General features: G+C 34.1%; 2 pseudogenes; one reads left to right on the top strand and one right to left on the bottom strand.

Annotated features, from left to right (window-relative positions):
• Positions 1-7871: 7871 nt before the first annotated feature.
• On the bottom strand, positions 7872-9300 carry LOC138329837 (uncharacterized; annotated as a pseudogene).
• A 674-nt stretch (positions 9301-9974) lies between these two features.
• On the top strand, positions 9975-14540 carry LOC138329836 (uncharacterized; annotated as a pseudogene).
• The last annotated feature ends 2844 nt before the right edge of the window (positions 14541-17384 follow it).

The following is a 17384-nucleotide window of genomic DNA, read 5'->3' as shown; positions in this document are numbered from 1 at the left end:
TGTGGGAACCCAGAGTACCCCTCAATGAAAACCACCGACCTACAGCCTGGACGTATAACCCATTCCTGGCCGGTTTTAAACAATTAAGATTAAAAAAGAAGTATATACTGGATATCTTACAAAAACAAGCATTATCCATTTCATTAATATATACATAAGATATGTTAGATACACATAAAATATAATTATAGTAATTATGAGAAATAGATAAATACAGGGAAGAGATAATGCCCTAAAGCCTAAATTTTGGTTTGCATAACTCCTAAGCACAGTGTATCACGCGGGATTCAGAGAAGTTTACTTAATATCATTGAAATACACATTCTTTCTAAGTCAGCAGACTTCTTTAAACCACCCCCTTTGCAAGGGCCCCTAGCCCCTATGTCAGATTGTCCAAGCCTCGTTGTCATAATCGTTACAAAATATATCTTCTGTTTATAATCACTTTCTAGGATATCGGTACATCTGCTTAGCTTTATTAACAACATGCGTATGTAAAAAAGTGAACTTTTTTACTACCAGAATTCCCCAAATAACAGTGTTGTTATTGAGACAGAAATGACCCCGTATTAAATATAACTATCAACTATGTATTAGTACATGCAAAATACCATCAACATTCGATTTCCAGTCAAAAAATATGCAGATTGGGTTCAGTGAAAATGGTGTCCAGGGACGATGAATGATGAAAACGTCATATCCGATTGTCATCCTATAGAGACTACATAACCAAATGATTTCCCATAGACGACAATGTTAACGTTTGCCACTGTACAGGTTAAATGGAGATTTCAGGCCTGGCCAAACGTAACTAATTTTGAAGAAGGTCATATAATGATGTTTCATATCACATACATCTGAATAAAAAAATAAGATCTACAATCATGTTAAACCTTAATATTGGGAGTGCCATCTTATGCTGAATTACGCACCAAAATTTGACCAATATATTTTTTTTAATTCCAATATTGATTACCCCTCCCCCTGTCAGAAACAGACTTGAAATAATTTAACATCGGAATTTAATTGCCAAACCCACATATTAAACGTTTGGAACTGATGCGCCCTGAATACCCAATCAGCAGCCTCCAAAACATTCACCTCACTATGAAATCTTGTGCCCACAAGGGGATTTCAAGAAATCTATTTTAGGTTTGATTCTATAGTCTCTATAGGAACGTCTGGTACACTATGATACAGTATGACAAGTTAAGCACGCTAAATAAGGTGCAATGGAGTGGGGTATTCCTAACTAGATATACGCTTATGTATGTTCTGATACTACGCATTGATACGCTTATTTTAGGAGTTCGATTAGTGGTAGAAATACACTGAAATACACTTTGACACACAGGACACGCAGAACTCGACGTTGATCTAGGTTGCCCTACACTGTTGTTACGTTAATGTACACTTCGGTTCCTTATCTTTGAGTCCAGGAACTCATGTGTCTGCATAGATTTCCGCCAGCGTATTGAAAATCGTTCAACATTTGCTCTCGGACGTATGGGAAAGCCAACTGTCAAGAATGCAATGAACATAAATATCGCAAGTGTGACTAGGTCTTAACTATGTCACTAACCTAACTCCTAAAATGAGCGTATCGAAGCGTAGGACAGCGTAGGACGCTATTGTGAAACCTACACAAGTGAATCTAGTAATATCCACATTATTACATCTTATCCAGCGTATCACAACTTATTATAACGTTTTTATATCAAAGCGTACCTTTACTTCCTCATACATTGTTAAAATACGCCACGGTGCACTAAAAGCGCAAGTATGGTGGGGCCTTAAGACAAGATGATAAATAGATCAATCAAATACAATAAGAGGGTAAATAGATCAATCAGATATCATAAACTATGTACTCTAGCAAACTTTTCAACTATATGTCGAAACCATCAACCTCTCCACTCGAATCTGCGTTCAAACAAACAAAATATTAAATGTTGAAAACTGCATACGTTCAAATCGCTCATTGGCATTATTTCTGACAATGCTCAAAGATAGCATTGAGAGACTGTGCCCCACTGATGTCTCCGAACATTTCGTAGCAGATACCCGACATACCTTTGACTATCCAGTTTCGAGGCAATATCTGATTTTTGTCATATTTAACGACCCGATGGTAAACCAATGCTGTGTTACGTCTGCCAGTGTCTCCAAATTCGGAACGGGACCGTGAGGAACACGACGTAAGGAATGTTTGTGATTATCCATTTTCGATGCTTTATCTGGCCTGATGGTAAACCAATGCTGAGTCACGTCTGGTGGTGTCTCCGAGACCGGAACAGGAACGCGAGGAACACAACGCAAGTGATTTTTTTTTTTTTTTTTTGTCATTTGATATACTTTTAACCAATACACAGAGAATTGCATAATATTCTTAGGAGTTCTGGAGTAGGGTGTAACCCCAAACATGATACAAATGTCCATATTGATGTATCTTCTGTAATCTTCGATCTGATATTAATTCGCTACCTGGGTCGATTGTCATGGAACTGCCCATATTGAGGCTTGTGGTGACAGGGTTTATTTTTACATTTTACTTTCAGGAATCCTTGTGCATAAACTCGCATATAAGAAGTCGGAAAAAAATATGTTGAAATATAATTAAACTTTCATTTAAACATATTTTTCTATTTTCATATAAATAGTTTGAACAACCTCCAGGCTTTAAATGAAATGTCCAAACAAAGCATGGGACAAAAGGATTTGTGAGTATCATTCTACAACGATATGACTGCTTTTCCATAGAACGGAATTGATACAACCGTTCTCATAATGTGTGATGGCACAATATCTGTAACACCAAGTTTTTTTTTCCAGCACATTAGATATATATTTGTGAAAGAACTTTAGAAGACCAGACAATCAACATTGATCATGAGTGAGATAATTCCCCATTGTAGGAATGCGTTAGGAGGCATTTTATCATCAACAGGGATCATCTAACAGTCATGACATACTTTTTCATATTTCAACGTTTTATCAGGCCATCCTGGTTTGGTATATTTAACCATTCATTTTGTCAATTTCGACATTTAAGAAATCACCCGCCATATACTTTGATAGGTTTGCTGAAGGTCCATGTCTATCAAAGATCGACTTTGTTAATTTATTCACCTCGTCAGTAAATCGTTGGAATACATCACTTTATACAAAATATTGATTCTCTACTGGTACAATGACGTCGTAAAAGTAACACAGATATCTCTCTGTCCTGGATATCTAAATGCCTGAAAATGGAACCCCTACAAATCGTTGATATGTAAAATTAAATAACTATGTTGTACGTACTGTAATATTAAATACGTGATGTAACTTGTTGATGAATAGTATCCAGACATGTGTAATACATATACAGCATAAAAATGCTCAAATATAAAAATAATATATATTCACGGACGAAGACAGGAAGACAGACTGGAAATCACTTCATATGTTTCGTTAGAAATGAATGCAAGACATATTCATTAATATAACAACAACCAACTTGATTTCTACATAAGCAAGGGAAAACATATTCATTCTGCCGTTTATTACAACAATTGTGTGTAATGATAATGCGTTTGCTGTTTTAACCTCGATAAAATCCACAGTGTAATTCTGTTCATAATTAAACATTTATTAATCGCAGTTAGGAAAAGTGTTTTACGATATATGAATGTTAACTCAAGTAAATCGGGTATTTACTAATGGATCAGTATACCGAATGTTGTAACCCTTGCAGTTTTTGAATTGAAATCGCAAATTCTAGTAAACGCCGATATGATTTTATTGTATTGCCATAAAGTTTTATCTTTGTTTAACTTTCGTCAAGTTTGTGGATGTATATAAAACAACTCAGACTCCGTTTTTCGCATGTATTGTTTATTGTTACATAGTTATAAACCTTCAATTCAAGTTCTCGTCAATAAAATGTTGTAAAGATACCAGTCAATCACGAGAAAAAATTCTCGATATCCTAAATGTCCATCATAAGCTAGATTCGCGGTACAAATGTTTTTCTAGTTTAAACATCAAATATAATGTATTTTACAGTTCGCTTTGTACTATCACGTGAAATATAATATTGATGATTCTTTAGACGAAAGCCATGCTATTTCCTTCATTATTCTTGCCATTACACATCCACAACAGATTGGCCTTTACAGTATATATGAAACATCATTCCAAACTTGCTGAACTATTTAATTCCTTTGGTGCCCTCGTGAGAGAGTTGTAGTGTAATCTCAGAAGGTCGGTGTTGGTTATGTTCACCCTGGCTGTTGAAAGGACTATGCTCATTATTGAGAATGATGTCAAAGGTTAAATACAGGTAATATTGACCTAACTGTGGTAGGCGACCCCTAGGTACACCGAGCATGCCATACATGAAAACGTATATGAAATAGAACCCAGACCAGGCCGGACGGGCGGACAAAACACGGCTTCTGGCAAAGTTCAATAAATTAAAAAAATAAATAATCAGCTATACAGGATGTAACGTAGATCTGAACTGACAGACTATTGATTAGACAACGAAAGTCCATTCCCTTCAATAGCACATTGACAAATCTACAACAGTATTTGCCCGATATATAATTCTCAACATGAAATTTTTTGAATCCAAAAGACTGAACAGATTTTATTTAATATCAGTTTCTTCATTTACTTTTAATGTTTTTAATTACTTAGTGAAATAAGTTTTTTAATGGAGTGGGTTGAACCGTCATAGTAAAATCGTCTTGCAACAAATCGATCTGTTGTTTGTTTAAATTACCAAAATATTTATTGTTTTATTTCATTCGACAATTTCTGAACGATTCCATCTTGGTATTCGTTTTTGTAGCCCGATAACACACATTGCTTTAATATTCTCAAACGATTACTGCAGGATGTTTTTTTGATAAAGTTTACTCATGTACCGTATATGCTGAAAGACTTCAATTGCTTCATTTCCATTGAGAACTGATGTCATTAATTTCATTATCGAACTTAATCATATTAGCAACCGTGTCTATACTACATTCAGAAAACATATTACTTAGTAATAAGAAAACACTGTTTGTATCAAGTAAAATATACATTACTTGAAGTTTTATTAAGCATTACCAGTAATTAATAGATGATGCCCTTAAGTGATTACTTAAAGTTGTCTGAATTACTTTATAAAACAACAAGTTAACTATTTACTGGAAACTTTACTTAGTTAACATATTTGAGTAAAAAAAACTGTACATACTTTACTTTTTTATCTAGAGAGATTTTTACTTATGGTTTTAAAAGGTATTTTTCAAAGTAATTGTTTTACTGCAATATACTTGAAATTAGTCACATTTTATATTTCAAGAGATTCCCAAGTAAAAATAACAACTAACATACATTTGTTAGTCAAAGTGCATAAATCACAAAATTATACTTCATCACAGAATCACTAGAAAAGGAAAACAACAAGTGTAAGATGCTATATAGCATAATTCATTACTTATCATATAGGTCACAGAATAGTAAGTTGTGATAAAAAAAAAAAATTGCACTCATAAAATACAGTATAGTTAAAAATAAGAAATCATTTTTTTTCCAACAAATTGATTAAGAAATTACTGAGATAGATTTGTAATATAATTTAATTTAAGATGTGGTCTTCCAAACAAATTGGCATTATTTTTACTTGGGCAATTTTGAGTAATTGCTGTTACTCAACAAATCTACGGCCCAGGTAGGTCCTAGGTCCTACTTATTTAAATACTTGATTTAAACAGAACATTACCAATTAACTTCCACTTTAAATGGGACATGAACCTGTAGATAAGTTGTTCTGTATGCTTAGATATGGTTTTATATGTTTATTGAATATTTTATTACAACGATTGGTTATCTAAAACGACAGGAAAACGTGGGGAATACCTACCCCAAAAACTGATAAAAATAGACCGTCATATTCTATTTTTGAACACAAAACGAATGCTGGCCGTAAGCGAGGCTATAATGAACAAAAACTTGCTGACATGACAAGGAATATTTGTTTTCAACATTTTAAGATTATATTCTTATTTATGATTGGTGACAAATGAATTTTAAGTCATATTTGTTAAAATTTGTTATAAAACAATTTGAATTAAACGTAATAACGATAAGTCAAAAAGTGAAACGAGACTTTTCATTCGACGAGGCACCGCGAAGGGAGGTATCTTGACTCATTGAACATATGTACATCACGCAAGTATAAAGTGGGAAGTTGCTCCTGTTCTCTTGCATTTCAGCGATCCATTCATATTTGCCTACTTTCCCAATCGCCCAGGTTACTGACTCTTTGCGCACTCTGTTTTCTTTCGGAATTCGTTTGTGTTCGCTTCATCCGCGTTTTTGACCCACCATTTTGTTTACATTCATTTAATTTTTGCAGTGCATTGTGGGGAGGTCACTAAAATCCAACACTACTATTTTTATCACACTCAGTCTACAAAATTTGACCGGGCCGGTTTCAAAATACAGAAAGATGGAATTTCCATTCTAATTATTTAGTTTTACACATTTGCACAATAACTAATATATATTACTTAGTGAGGTATCTGACACGTTCTTAATTATGTATTAATTTTACTCAAATTGACATGGTTTATTTAGGTTTACATGTTTCCTTTAACAATATTCAATTAGCAAGATAGGCCAGCAAATATGAACTTATTTGTCAGAGATAAATTTAATTTTGATACATTATTGATTCTGCAAAATATTCTTTTGTAAAGTATAAATATAAAGAATGTATTTTTTCCAACACGTTTTGATGTAGCGAAATTAGTCTTTTTTCAGATTCGATCAACATTATACATTATATCATCAAAACATCAACCTCAGTTTCGTAATATATTTATATAAAATAAATACATATTTCAAATCATACATTATTTAAGTTCTATAATAAATTACAATATAGCAAACTTTGATAAATTTATAAATTTATGCTGCCTATGTGAATGTTACTAACCCAGTTCTAGGTAGTCACAGTGCTCATGTTTACATTACCAAATTTGATGCATAAATGTGTTCTACTTTAAAGTTCATGTTAGACCATTCTTATCAGTAAATTTAAATAGAGATATATTGGTCATTTAAAGGACTCCAAGTCTAAATACATATATGGGACACCAGATACATACCATGTATTGAAATGAAATCAAAAATTTTGGGATGAATCAGTGAGTCCCATACATTAGAGGTCAAAAGTTTCAGGGAATTTTTAATAATTTTGAAAAAATTCAATTACTTACTTCTATTTAACAATTAAACGTAGATTTAGATTTGTATCTATTGTCAATATAATTACAACGTAAGCATCTCAAATGATATAGATAAATAAATGGCGCCCGTTAGGGCGCCATGGTTTTTTTATCTATAATTATTGCATTTATATTGACAATAGATACAATCTAACAAGCGTTTAATTGTTATATTTACATCCTATACAATTTCCTAATTTAAAGTCATTAATGATTTTTTTTAATTTCAAATTTGCCGCCTAAATATTTCAATCACTGCAGTAAAAAGAACAGCCAACCTTGAGGCTACAGAAATTAGTGCTTGTGAATAGACAAATAAACACGAGGTGAACCATTACTAACTTTTAATTTTTTAATTAAGTGTACTTGAAATATTATGCAAACTTTGTTATAAATGTCTTTTGGTTAATATGTTGAAGCGAAGTAAATACACGTTTAAATGTGACGTCAGCGCGGTTAGCCCTACGCACAGTGTTACACAGCGTGATGCGACACATGTGTCAACTCATTCACAACAGTCGATCACTTGGTGAAGTTAAAGGTGCACCCAGAAAATGATGCGTTGGTGAAGAAATTTGGTGTAGCCAAGTTTGTACTGAAGATTTATGTTCTGTGTAAGAGGAACGTTTCCTTTGCTACAACGAGCGCCGATTCTGAATCTGTGTTCACGTTGTTCCCGGAGTCATGTTTCGATGGGGATCTGGAAACAGTTTGTTCACAGTTAGGATGTGTAATGGCCGACAGTGATGCACTGAGTAACTTTTTCTGACCTGTTGATACAGTGCGATTATACGACCTAAGTGAACTTTCGGACTTGTGTGAACTCATGAACATTATGTGCCTCGCCTCATACCCTTTGTCATTGAGAAATTGTATGGCAGTAGCTCGCAAACAGTGCGGAGTGTAAATTTTTGTAACGGACGCTGATTTACATATGTCGGCTAGAAAGTTCGCGAAAGTCCTCTTTGCCAGACCTTTGTCGGTAAACCAAATTTTTCGTTGGAGTAAGGAGCGAGTAATGGCATTCTTTTTATACTGATTGAAGAGGTTAGTTGCTTTTTTTGTCTGTTTTTTACACAACAACAGTTTCAACATTTAACCGGACAACTAGGTGTGCCTGTTGCGTAACATACGCTTGTCGGAGGGGCCGGTATCGGAATTCAAAACCCCCTGGTGTTATTTTTTTGTTGTGTTTCAACGTTTAATGTGACATACTCCCCGCTCTCGTCGTTTTCAAACGAGAATGAATTAGTTTTCAACTGGTGATGGAATTCCATCCCTCTCGTCACAAAATGGACGTGAGGTTGTACCAAACGATGGTGACGAAGGATTATGGGACATGTGGGAGCACCTGAACAGGTAAGGTGCTTATCTTAATTAAATCGTCTTTCTCAATTATCTCCTTGTGTTTTGTTGGTTTAGATTGGCCACTGCGTGTTCTCTGCTTCAATAATCCCGTCCAGTACACCGTTCGCGGTTTTGAATTCTTTATCTCTCGTGATATCTATATTTCTGTGTAAATCCGCAAGGAATCTATTGATCCCAGAGCGAATACTTATCAAACTGTTTCTATGGTAAACCAAGTCCTGTCCCTTGTCGTTGGTGGAGTTGTTGGTAGGTTTCGGTCTGGTTTCTACATAAAATTTTGATAAGGCATTTGCCAGTTGTTCCGGTGTTACTGTTTCCATATCCATCTCGTATCCATTAACTTCATTGTTCCACTCTGTAAATTTAGGACAAGTAACTTGTATTAAGACCTAGAATTAAATTGTATTATTTTTTAGACTATATTTAATTTGAAGCAAGTTGACAGCAGAACATAATTATCCGTCGTGTAAAATTGGAACGGAATGTAATTGATTGTATTATAAAAAAATCAATTCATACGTTTCAATTACAACTTAGTTGTTGGTTTACACGGTGTGAATTAATCAACATATTTTGACAACTTATCTACGCACCTTGGAACATTTTAACTGCCCATCTTGTATTGCTTTTAGTAGAAGGTGCCTGTCTTGATTGGAAAAGGTTTTCAACCCTCTTCATCTGTTGAAGTCTTAAACCTCTTTGTCGGTTTAGGTTCAATGTCTTGTTGGCCTACTTCTACCTTTAGGTTTTCTTCATTATGATTTGTATGTCCGACAGGAGTTTCTACTCTTGGTAGTTCCTCTATCGCTGCTTGAGTGAGATCGGGGTATATATCCTTCAAGAGATTTGCGACTGAACTTGCCGTTGCTTCTGCAAAACTTTCAATTTCTTCTGAGTCCATATTAAGTAAAAGTTCTTCATCGCTAGCAGTGAGGTCTGCTAAGAGATCTGCTGGTAAATTGATGTGAAAATTGCCCACGGGTAGCTGATTTTCCTTCTCGAACTCCGAGTCACTTGAAGACATGTCCATTTTGAGCAGACGACAAATTCCACTTACAAATTTATTAATAATATTTAGCTTATCATTTTATTTTGAAGATTTCATAAATATATTTAAGGTTTTAATAATTGTTTTTTAAAAAAATATTTTGGAATTTTTTAGAGGCCGTTTTTACTTGTTGTCAAGGTCTCTCACAGCCAAGGAGAAGTCTGCAGGACTACGGCGGCCATATTGTTTGTTTACATTTTGTATACAATGTAACATTTAGTCTGTACAATGTATTACTACGCCAAATCTGGACTGCATTCTATGCGTTGATAGATGCAGCCAAGATTAACATGGGGGTAATGGGAAACTGCAGTGCCAAATGTAAATATTTTTCAATATAGGTACATGATGACTGGTCACTAGGCTCACATAATAATGTAAACATGTCTGCAATTTAGTTGTTTTCAATCAGATATGCCAAATGAAAAACAAAATAACTTTTTAAATACTATGGCGGTTAAAATAAAGGTCCTAGCGTGTGCACCAATTTTTTTTCCATTTACCGATGGAAATCTTACTTTCTAGCACTTTTTAAAGGGAATGTTGTGGATGGAGGAAGACAATTTTCTTCACGGAGGTGTTATGTTAAATGTATACCAAAGTTTTTAGAATTTGAACTATCTTGTTTTTTTTTTTTATTTAATGGTTCAGTAAATAGTACAGTAATATGTAAGTATATATGGGAAATCGTTTATGGATATATTAATCATATCCAGGTGAAAAATAGACCCTTCCGGCTTAACTGCGGGACAGTTACCCGCGCATGTGCATAGAGACCTAGGTGTGGCAATGTTTACATTGACAACGTCCGGTACGTTGTCAACAACATGGTGAAAAGTTGCAGTGTGTTAGGCAAAGCAAAAGAAAAGAAAGAAACATATCATTTTTTTAAGTTTCCAGCAGGTAAACACAAGAGAAGATCGTGGATCAAGTCAATTAACAGAAAGAATTGGCAGCCAACCGTAAATTCGTGCGTCTGTTCCGAGCACTTTGTCACAGGGTGTGTTAATCTTTATTACCATTTTCTTTAATTCTCTGTCATGTTGAGTTGATGTGTATTGTAGAAGTCAAACGCAGAATTGTATGTTCAGTACTTTATTCCGAATCACTAAGTGCACAGGCGTCTGCTTCTTGTTTTGCAAAAATAAAATATCCTACCCCTACTATCTTAACTATACATGTGTGTAGGATATTTTGTTTTTCCAAAACCAGAAGCAGACGCCTGTGCTAAGTGTGACCCAGCACTCAGTAAGAGTAGTGAGGGAGTGTCCCCATATACCTTGACAATCTCAGATTTATAGGGAATACATCAATGATCATTTAATGATAATACATTGCAAAGTATTTACAATCACGATACACATAAATTAAACTTAGGTAATAAATCACGATAAGCCTATCAGATAATCACAGGGCAACACATTCATTGTACATCTGCTTGGTCAACATGATCTGTCTGGTCAACATAGCCTGAGACAGATGCCTAAGGCTATAGCTACTAGTGTATTCATGAATATACACCATATATACTTACAAGTATAATATGCGCCGGTCTATAAAATAAATTGACTAAAATTGAACATTTCCATAAATCATATTACAGGTGGCACTCAGATGAACGGGATTACATTGACTACTCGCCATCAGTATTCCGTTACAAAAAGGAGACAGTAGATGAAAGAAAACATGAACGTGTCACTCGCCGGGATCTATCAAAGGTAAATAGTAAGTTGACCATGCCACCAATCTATATGACAGGTCCTGATTTCACTATTTGCACTGTTTTCTCCTCTTTCTATAGCTATATACCGTTATTATAGCCTTATTTAAGGATTAACTGTAATGTTTTTTTTTTACGTTATGGAGCCATAAAGAAAAAAAAAAAAAAAAAACAGTGTACTCTTAATAAACCACGAAGCCAGGGTTATGTATAGGACTTGCCAGGTTTGATGGTGGAGAAAAGCCGGAGTACCCGGAGAAAAACCACCGACCATCAGTACAACATATCATAATAGTAATAATATAGGATATGACGTACAGTGATGAAACTAAATCAATAATATTATATTAATGGTATTTACATGCTCCCATGGTCACGCCAAAAGGTAGGCTATAGTGTAATTAATTTGTCTAGTTTAATAAGGGTTGTATAGTAAAAGAGAGTGGAGAGTTATACTTGATAAAATGATAAGCAAAACCACCAGAGATCAAGGTATCTATAGGCTTATTCCAATACTAGGTTACTATGACATGTTACAAACTTTAAGAATTAACGTTTATTGTTATTTCAGAATCTGAAGGAAGCTGCAGTGGCACAGGAGCAAATGGTAGAAGATATGCTAAATGCTTCTGTGTCAATACACAGTTACTGCATGGCTGATGCGTTGCAAAAAATACTGATGAAAGCAAGACGTTTGAAAACATAGGTATGGAAACCACTTCTTATAGTATTGGTGATGAATACAGGGACGATCATTCGTTTTAGGAATATGTAATACATTGAGTACATTTGTACTTGTGTACACTACAGAAATCCATGGTCTACTTATACCTATAAATAAATGTGTCAAGTCTTATTTTTCATTTCTTTCAACAAATGATAATCATTTCATAAAGTTTTTTTTTATAATTTAAACTTAAATTTGTGTGTTCATGTATAATTGTTCTGTATTTTTATTAATTCACTTAATTAACTCCACTAACTATTATGGTGTAAACTGTAAATAGGTGTACAATGTGAAGATGACCCCTTCTGGAGGAGAACTTAAAGCTGAGGGAAGAAATTCATCATTTAAGAAGTGAAGTGAAACGGTTGCGATGGGACGTCGATAAGATTAAAGATGATGATAAAGCTACCAGATTCTACACAGGACTGCCATCATTTACTGTCTTTTTCTGGCTTTTCAAGTAAGTGTTTGCTACAATAGGCTTATTTGTAGAACCACAAACAGCATATAGATATATTACCCCACTAGCAACATGTAACCATTCAGTTAAATTCCCATAGTCTTATTTTCTATACGTGTATTTCATACCTGGTAATAAAATTATTATGTGAATTACCCTCATCATCAAGTATCTTAATTCAAATTGTTCTGACAATCTTCGATATCCATTTACAAAATGTGCATGTGCATCTTATTACTAGTAAGACTAAAAAATGGGCTGCTAGGTTTATCTCCATATAGTGAATTTACATCATATATATCATTTTCTGCATTCATTTTTCCATTATTTGGCTGTATAAGTTATAAATTTTAAAAATTGTGCCCTTTATCTTTTTTACAGTTATTTGTTACCAAAAGCAGAGAAAATGACATTTTGGGGAGGAAAGAACTCAGCAACAACAGACAGGCAGCGACCAATGAAGACATCTGTTCCTCTAAATTGATCAGTTTCTTGCAGTGATGATCAGACTTAAAGTTGGACTATTTGTTCAGGATATATCAGACAGATTTTGTATTTCTAAAACCACTTTTTTCTAATATGTTTGTGACCTGGATATGTCTTTTGTATGAAGAATTGAAACTGATTAATGTTTTTCCATCTAAAGAACTTGTCAAACAAACAATTCCATCAGTATTCAAGCCTTTTAAAAATGTACGTATCATTTTAGACTGTACTGAAATTTTCATTCAGAGATCTTCTAGTTTAATCAATCAAAATTTAACATTTTCAAATTACAAGCACCATAATATTCTAAAATTGTTAATAGGTATAACTCCCTCCGGAGTTATCTCATTTGTATCAGAGGCTTGGGGTGGGAGAATTTATGAGAGGCAAATTGTTATTGAAAGTGAACTGCTTGATTTGTTAGAACCAGGGGACAATGTTATGTCAGGCAAAGGGTTTACAATTGCAGATTTGCTCAAAGAAAGGCTTTGCACTTTAAACATACCACCTTTTAAAGGAAAAAGTAATCAATTTACAATTAAGGAAGTGTTTGAAACCCAAGAAATCGCTCAAGTAAGAATACACGTTGAAAGAAGCATCGGTAGAGTCAAGAATTTTCATTTGTTTGATGGTGTATTACCACTTTCTATTGCACCAATTGCATCCAAGTGCTTCCAGGTTGCTTGCTGGCTTACAAATTTTGATGTTCCTCTTGTTACCGACAGCAAATAATGTTTCTGTTGTTTTGAACTGAAAATGGCATTGCTTTCAATTAGATCAATAATTTTCATATTGTCAGCAGATAAAATAGTAGAATCCTAAATATGCCATTGAGTTCGGTAATTGGTGTTTTACGCCCCATTAAAAGATAGTCATTTAAATATAGTCAGCCCCATGTCATTGAGAGGAAGGGAGACAACTGTCTGATTTTGATTTACATCATGTTGTAGAAAAACATGAATGGGATTTTCTTAGTGATTATAGTGACAAATAAATAATTCAATGATTTACAGTTCAAATATTGATATTTATAAACAAATCATGGCATTTAATATTTGCATGTATATTATAAATCATAATTAGTAAATCACACTATCCTGGCCAAGATGAGAGCAGAATATGTGTATAAATAGTCAGCAAATATCATTGAGAGGAAGGGAGCCAACTGTCTGATTTTGTTTCATATCATGTTATATAAAAACATGAATGCCATTTTTTTTACAGTCACAGTGATTATATTGACAAATAAATCATGCAATGTTATCATATTTTACACCATGAAACCTTCGCAGGATGCTTGCCTTTGATGTGCATATAACTTCCAAAAAAGTCATTCATTTACGCCTTAACATTTTTTCATTTATAGGAAATGGGTGATCAATGTCACAATGGCTGCACTACTTTCCATGTACATTTATACAGTAGTATAAAACTGCCAATAAATGACATTGCAGTGAACATAACACTGATGTATGAAGTTTTAATTTTTACATAAAAACTTAAAGTAAAAGTTTTGAAGCTTAGAAAGCATATTAAAAACATATTCTGGATCAAACTGAATCCTCTGAGAACAGATGTTGTTTTTCCCTGCACTGGTCCAAACTACAAAGTCACACCATGGCAATCCAGTCACTGCCATTTCTCCTTGTACTTGTGCATAGTATTTGTGAGACTTATCCAGTTCTGGGCCTTCTTCAGTTGTTTTCATGTAAAATGATGGAAATTTCTCTAAAATATCAAGAACCTCCATTTCACAGATTTTTTTGTCCATTTATACTGAAAGGACACTTAATCTCCAATACTTCTTCTTGACATTCACTTGGCATGGAGGGGTCGATAACTTTGCCGTCACAACTTGCTCCTAAAAACGCAGCAGATTGGAGAAGAAACAGGCCAGTATCCTCTATCTGTATGGGAGTACCAAATGATTCCATTACTGCCATGTCATCAACCTTAACTCTCTGCTCCATATCTATTCCCCATTGGACAGAAGGTGGTAATGTACTGCACCTGTAGTTTTGTATTTGAAATAATTTTAAATCCATTATTAATAAAAAGTGAAAAAGTGCAAAGTAATAAAAGCATACATTATGCCATTTTTCTTCATTACATAAGTTTGAATTAGATTGTGAGATTTCAATTATTTCATAGATAATAGAAAAACAGCAGTTCTAATTACATTATATATTACATAAGATGTAATATGTACATGTATACGTTTTTAAGGTTTACATGTGTATCCGGCGCTCTAATGCACAAAAAGCTTATACATTGTATGTAGGTGAATATCTTGGATAATAAACACAACACACTTGACTTTACTCAAAAATCTTAGGTAGCAAAATTTTAAGAAATATATTTCGGTAATTATTTTATGTAATATAAATATTTGTTCAAAGATGACCCATTTAACAACTCCTTGATGAGGCTGTTAGGTGATGTCCTGATGCCATAACATCTCCAAAGCGGGAACTTGTGATTCTTCCCTTGTGGAGATCCAGCCAAAGTTCACTCACTCTTTGCTGTTGAGTATTTTTTTTCTACATACTCTTGAATACTCCTAATATTTCTGCTAAATCATCATTAAGCATACTTAATTGAGACACATAGAGCTTACATGTATTAGCTATGTATGTAAGCTGTTGAAGCCTGGCTTCCATTTCATTTTTTGTGGTAGTCACTTCTTCCTCCTCCAGAAAGTCTGGGGCACTATCTGGTATGATAGCAAGGTGTGTCATACCTGCAGTATCAATACATTTTATAAGAGTTTCCTGTAAACACTCAGTTTATCATATACATACACAGAAGAATGAAATTAACTTCATATTGTCTAAATTGTCAAATGAATTTAAAAAAAATAAAACTTTGAATCAATTTTAATTAATGTTGATATCTGCAGAATTGGTCTTTGTATAAATACATGTGTGTTAAAGTAAACAAAATGAAGCTGGCTTTATGTTGATCAATAAACTTGATTAATGCTTGCACATTTAAACTGTGTTATATTCTTTTATAAATATATATGTATATACACACCTGTGTTTGGAAAAATGGAACGCAGCTCCCTCATTTTCTCAGCATAGTGATTATAATCCAACATCTTGTCAGATGTTTGCCGAGGATCAAACTCGAGAACTGTCCTTGATGGTTTTTACAGGTTCCAGAGTCGGCTTGTTCAATTTGAGGTCGCTTAAAGGACATGGCTTCATAGTTAGCTTCCTAGGCACATTCCATTTGGACAATTTTGATGTACATGATAAAGTGCTTTGTTATATAGCCACTTCCCTGTTGAAGTCATTCAGCGCAAATAAAAGTCCACCACCATGGCTACAGCACCGTGCAAGTCTGTAAAACAAGGGGAAAATACTCATCTTTTGTTGAAAAAAAATGTAACTACTAATTGTCCACTTTTTAAAAATCATTTTCCTTTCTTGAGAGTTCTTTACATATCTACATATTATGACAATTGAATTCAGGGACCGTTTCCTTTCATTAACCAATGACCCATGAGTCTACAGGTAAGTGAAAATTGCTTCTTGTGTAAACGTATGCCACTTGATCTATATACTTGCTGTAATATACATCATTTAACAAAACGCTTACCCATGAGGCACTGACAGTGGGCATGGGCTGGTTTATCTTGGCACAAACAAATGTACACTCTGTATTTCTGCTTTTCCATGGAAGCTAATACTGATGCTGTGCAATAGGTGACATCTGTATCAATCTGTGAACATAAGAACAATAAATTTAATTAATTAAAAGGAATGCATCACAGCATAGCAAGAAAAAAAAATCAAGGTTACTGTAATAGTAATAGACTCAAGTGAGCAAAGTTTGCAATTTTACATCACATGTTCTGTTGACAAACCTCACAAAATAGGAGAATATTTAAAATTCATCCACTTTAATAGCTAATTTGTTATGGGTAGTGTGATTATGATGATGGGATATAAGCCTACTGTCTACTCTTGCATATATAATGTACTGTAGCTGTGGTTACTGTACTGTTGATGTTAACGTGGCTATAATTTAAGTTAATGATTTCGTGAGCAACAAAAATTACCAGAACACAACCAACCTGTGCCAATTTTATATCTTGCATATCTCCTGCCTGAAAATGGGATACCGCTCTATCCATGGTGCGAAAAGAATTCACGCTTCGTTCATCCTGTTCTTCTCTCAGTGCAGGTCTCCTTCGTTCAATCATGAACTGATAAATATCATTAAATTGGATGTCAGGATGTGTTGTTAATGATGAAACAGAATAGTTAATGTCCGCATACGGTGGTAAATTATGGTTTTCA

Source organism: Argopecten irradians, chromosome 8 (genome assembly GCF_041381155.1).
Source record: "Argopecten irradians isolate NY chromosome 8, Ai_NY, whole genome shotgun sequence".
NCBI classification, from domain to species: domain Eukaryota; kingdom Metazoa; phylum Mollusca; class Bivalvia; order Pectinida; family Pectinidae; genus Argopecten; species Argopecten irradians.
This window is presented reverse-complemented; position numbering and strand designations above follow the sequence as displayed.